Source organism: Ascaphus truei, unplaced genomic scaffold (genome assembly GCF_040206685.1).
Source record: "Ascaphus truei isolate aAscTru1 unplaced genomic scaffold, aAscTru1.hap1 HAP1_SCAFFOLD_326, whole genome shotgun sequence".
Taxonomy (NCBI): Eukaryota; Metazoa; Chordata; class Amphibia; order Anura; family Ascaphidae; genus Ascaphus; species Ascaphus truei.
The window spans coordinates 224,224-230,000 of record NW_027456246.1 but is presented as its reverse complement, the minus strand read 5'-3'; positions in this window follow the sequence as shown (position 1 = coordinate 230,000).

The window sequence follows — 5,777 nt, the reverse complement described above, 5'->3', positions numbered from 1 at the left end:
GTAATTAGAGAGATATTTGTAGCAGAATCCCATGTATGTTATTTTTACCTTTTTAGATACCGTTTTGTGTAATAAAAGATATGAGATCAGAGGGGCTTCCTGTTTGCACTCGTGTTTTGGCAGACGTGTATATGTGACCCTATAAATCTCCCTCACACCCGGGCTTGGCAGCGTGACACTAGTGCAGCGTCCTGGGGAAGAATCACTGAGCTGTTAGCAATAGATACAACGGATAGAAAAGACACTACACATAGGTTTGATTAAAGAGAGTATTTTATTGAAATAATGAATCTCTTTGCTGGGAGGGGCCTGCAGCACATTGCAGAGCAATATAGTAACACGCAGAGCAATGCATTGCAGGCCCCTCCGGCAGCAATGGGGTGAAGACCAATGCAGGGTGTATAAAGATCTCACTGATAATTCATGCACAAAGGGCAGTTTGTTGCTGTGATCCAGAGGAAGGCGAAACATAACCCCTGCTGTGCAATGGGGGAAAAAAATTCCTTCCTGACCCCATTAAATGGCGATCGGATGGTCCCTGGATCACTGCGCAGTGAGATCAGATGGAGCAGCACAGATCAGCGTTGTTATACACAGGGGCACACTCAGTATATAGAGATGCAGGTGATGGGGCCCTTGTGCCCCTGTGTATAACTCACCTGCTCCCCCATCCCCCTGCATATCTATCCCATTCACCCCTTTTCCTCCCGCATACCTATTTTTATTTTGCGTCGCACTGGGGTGCGGTCGCACCCCCTGCAGCCCCGATATCTACGCCACTGTTTATTTTATTATTTTATTTATCTTATTATTTTTTATACAACTGGGGCACAAATTTTAAGTTTTGCCTCGGGCGCATGAAACCCGTGCTCTGGCCCTGCTCCTTGTTCTCTCTCACCCTCTCACGCCCAATATCCCTATCTCCCTCTAGTACCTGCCCCTCCCTCAGCCTTCCTGATCTTATCTGCCTCTCCTGCGGTCAAACCAACTTCTCAGGGCCCCTAGAATACCCCTGTATCTACGCCCTGGCTCCTCTGCTACCTGCTCCTGGCTTCTTCTCCGCCTAAAAAAGGTGAAGCAGCAGATCTGTCCGCACCTCTCGTATTCTCCTACCTACTCCCGGGGTCTTCTCCTCCGCCTAAAAAAGGTGAAGCAGCAGATCCGGCCACACCTGTCGTATGCTCCTTGGTCATCGTACACCACGTCTGCGTCATCGGCCGCCTTGTAGCCCACCTCATTGTTCCACTTGACGCCCGCTTTGTCATATGCCTCGTCGTCCGCCTCGTAGCCCGCCTCGTCGTCTGGTGGCACAAAGGGCACCACCTTCGTGCGTGTCCTGATCTGCAGGAGACATGAAGTGTTTGTAACCAGGGACAGTGATACTCTGTATCGCAAGAGCTCCTGTGCCACTTATACCCCATCCCCAATACCACGTTATACCGCCCTCCACAGGGCAAATACCCGTTATACCCACCTCCCCAGGCCCAGTATCCAGTTATACAACCCTCCCAAGGCCCAGTACCCTGTTATACGCCCCTCCCCAGGCCCAGTACTCGTTATACCAACCTCACCAGGCCCAGTACCCGTTATACCCACCTCACCAGGCCCAGTACCCATTATATACCCCTCCCCAGAAGGTCATGTTTCTATTTATCAAAAATACATTGAGTTACCTCTGGTTTTCAGGCATGTCCTGGGGGAGTTATCACAGAGACACAGAAACGTCGCTGAGTTTGGGTTAGTAACTCCCTTAACTTCTCAGCAGTTGAATTCCCCATTAGGCGCTTAGCACGTTAAAAACAAGCGTTGCTATTTCTCTGCATGAAGTTGCAGGTAATTGGAAGAGTTACACAGTGACGGCTATTTCATCACTCACCTTCTTCCCCCGAAACGGTCTTTTCTGTCTTATTTCCGGCTTCACATCGGATATCCATATCCATTCTTGGCCTCTGATCTGTATGCAAGACAATGCTTTAAGACAGGGTTGCACAACCTTTTCCCCCTGCTCCCCCCTCCACCTTCCCCACCTTGTCTCCGACGTTCTGATGTAACGACGTCATGTGATATCACGTTGCTATGGCAATGGCACATCATGTGACGCCACGTTGCTGTCGCCAGAGACAAGGAAAGGGAACTTACAGAGGCCTTGCGCGCGATCTCCGGCATTTAATTTAAATGCTGTGGGGAAGAGCGAGGGGCCTCTGTAAGCGCCGAGCCCCTCCTCCCAAGAAAATGTCGTGCCCCTCGATTTGCTCACCCCTGCTTTAAGAGATATTCTGGGACCCTCCAAATCCTCCATCGGACCCTTCCTCATATTGACTGACCTTGCAGTGCTCTGCACTGACTTGCACTGACCTGCTATGGTGCCTCTCAAAATACCATGCTAACTCATTCTGAACATACATGTGTCCTTTTTACATGTTACTCAGCTTGTATGGGCCACAGACAGCTTTCCTGGGGTCCAGGACTAGTTTCCACCGGGGACACTCACCCATGGGTCGGCGACTTTGCGAGAACCCACCCCCCCCAACCTGTTTTCTCTTGCACTGCCATAGACAACAACTTTTCGGCCTGCTGGTCTTTCTCAGGTAAAGTGGCTAAACCCACTAAATCCAGCAAAGAAAGGCCAGCAGCCCAAACATTGTAGTCTGTGGCACAATAAATTATCTTTTTTTATTCAAATCCGTGTGCCCTTTCCCATCAATCATATTGTATCCATTGGACGAAATGCCGGTCTTCCCTGAGACTAAGGGGCACCGGTAAAAGTATCACTTCTTATTGTTTTTTTTTGATGTGCAGCAAATCCCCATCATTTTTGCGTTCTCTTGCTCTGCCCCAATCTGACACACCACCTTGCTCTCTCACCCCCCTCTTAGACTCCCCCGTCACCCTTTCCTTCCTCAAAGGATGTCCTTTAATCAGATCTTACCCAAATTGTCTCCATCTCCCTTGGAAATGTTCTGTCTTTAAGCTGTGCGGCTCCTCTTGATCCGAACTTTCTTAGCTGACCCCTTTAGGTTTCGGCTCCGAGGGTCTAAAAAATAAGCGACTCCGAAAAGATGTGAAATATGCGCACGGGTCCTAATGGGGCACTGAGGGGGAGACTTAAATACTAGTAAATATAATCTACTGTGCTAACAAATATAATCTATTAACTAAGAAATATAACTTATTAAACTAAGAAATATAATTTATTAAACTAAGAAATATAACTTATTAAACTAAGAAATATAACTTATTAAACTAAGAAATATATTTTATTAAACTAAGAAATATAACTTATTAAACTAAGAAATATAACTTATTAAACTAAGAAATATAATTTATTAAACTAAGAAATATAACTTATTAAACTTAGAAATATAATCTATTAAACTAAATAAATATCTATTAAACTAAATAAATATCTATTCAACTAAATAAATATAATCTATTTAAAAACAATACAATAAAAAGCTGGAGAAATGATACTGTACGTCAACCAAGCCACAGATGTGATGCCAATGAGCGTTGAACTCCTTGCAGATCCACCGTCAGCTGGTTGTGGCAGAAAGTGGTGACATACAGTAGAACAGAGTGGTTGAGCTGTAACCACGGCAGTCAGGTCAGAAATCAACACAATATTTTTTGAAATTTAGAATGAGAATGTTCTGTATGTCACATTCTGGGCTCAGACTCTGAGCCCTGTCACATGTTAGCAGCTTGTGATAATAGAAAGTATCCATATACTGGGATGTGATAAGAAACATGAAGGTCATTTTATGATGGGTCCCATAACCTGCTTTATATGAAGTATCATTTTACACTAATTAGTAGAGATGTTACATTTTGAAAAATAGCACTTCTGGCGACATTGTTCATTTTTTCTACAAATGATAAATGAAAAAGTTGGATAAAACGTTATATGTGTGTGTGCGCGCGCAATATATATATATAAAGGTATCAGTACCGTGTTAGCCGAGCTTCAATAATCAAAAAATAAATAGATGATACCGTTCTGTGGCTAACGAAATGCTTTTATTTGTGCGAGCTTTCGAGATACACTGATCTCTTCTTCCGGCGATGTTACAATGAATGAAGCAAGCAAAAGGTATACTTAAAAACAGTGTCTCTTGGAATGTTATCTGTGCTGGTCCTTCCCCCGGTGTGGAAGTGTTTTATGCCTAGAGACAGCTGTGTGTGCATAGATATAGCACAGTATGTTAAATTACGCCGCGGGGTCATGTGACGTCACCCTCGTCAAATGCCGCTGCAGGTCACATGACGCCGCATCAAGGTAAGGGGGGGGGGCGCGAGCACCGGCAGGGGGGCGAGCTGCAAAAGTTTGTGCTCCCCTGGTATAACCAATAAATAATATAGCTGATATAGCAATTTGGTTGTGGCTAGAGAGAGATTATAATGGCAGTGAGAATTAGTGGTCAGAATTAATAACAGTGCAATTACTAAAAAGTAGCTGTAATAAAATAATAATAAACACTATGCCTAAACACAATAAAAGTCCAGAAACCTAGCTCTAATAGCTATGTTATAACTCAATCATAAAAGGATCCAATTCGGGCGTCCTCTGGAGCCCTGGCAGCTCTCTTCAGGGAAACAACCACCTCCTCGATAGATATCTAAACAAAAAAAAGAAGAGAAAGCGCCCGCTCCATGTGTAAATTCGGTTTAACAATTTCATTTCCTGGACAAGATAAAAATAGCAAACTCACAAACATCCGTTTGGTAAAAGCATTGTATGAGACAGGCTCGGGCTCCGTGGTAATCCGGTGGTCAATCCGCAGCTCCAGACTTTGGACGATGACCGGGAAACTCGATAGGCTGCGCCCCTCACAGTGTGGTCCTCCAGCAATCTGTGGTATGTTGTGGTTCCACTGTAAATCCGGTGTCTCGTCTTGGTCGCGTACCAACTTCCCTTCCGGCGTCAGGACGTATAGTGTGGCAATAGCAACGAGAAGAAAGTACTGAGGTGGGGTTGGATCCTCCTCGGTTATTTCTTGTTTTATTAATAAATAATTTACTATATTTTAATCTCTGGTGCGCATTGTGTGCATTTTTCTTCTTGTCTGCACAGTGCTTCAGATGCTGCATCTGAAAAAATGCCGGTGGATCGGGATGTGAGGTACGGAAGTGACGTCCGCGCCGGAACGTTATTGCCACGCCTCCAAATATTTATTGCCACGCCCCCAATCGCACCCGCTGCATACCCTACAAAGCCATAAAAAAAGCTCAGGCTTCAGCAAGTGTATTGCAGCGTGTGTGCCTTCCATCCGTCTGAAATACTATAGACGCAGCCTTATCGACGCTTACTAAATAGGCCCGTGTCTCTCTCTCTCTCTCTCTCTCTGTGTCTCTGTCTCTCTCTGTGTGTCTCTGTCTCTCTCTGTGTGTCTCTGTCTCTCTCTGTGTGTCTCTCTGTTTCTCTGTCTCTCTCTCTGTGTCTCTGTCTCTCTCTGTGTGTCTCTGTTTCTCTCTGTGTGTCTCTGTCAAAAGAACATTTCAGTATTGCCAAAGCGTGAGTAAAAGCAGGTGTGGGACAATGATTACACGAATACTAGGGGGTACGGTATAATGGTTATACAGTACATTACTTTTGTCTCTCTCTCTCTCTGTGTCTATCTCTCTCTCTCTGTGTCTCTCTCTCCCTATGTCCCTCTCTCTGTCTCTCTCTCATTCTCTGTCTCTCTCTCTCTGTGTCTCTCTCTCATTCTCTGTCTCTCTCTCATTCTCTGTCTCTCATTCTCTGTCTCTCTCTCATTCTCTGTCTCTCTCTCATTCTC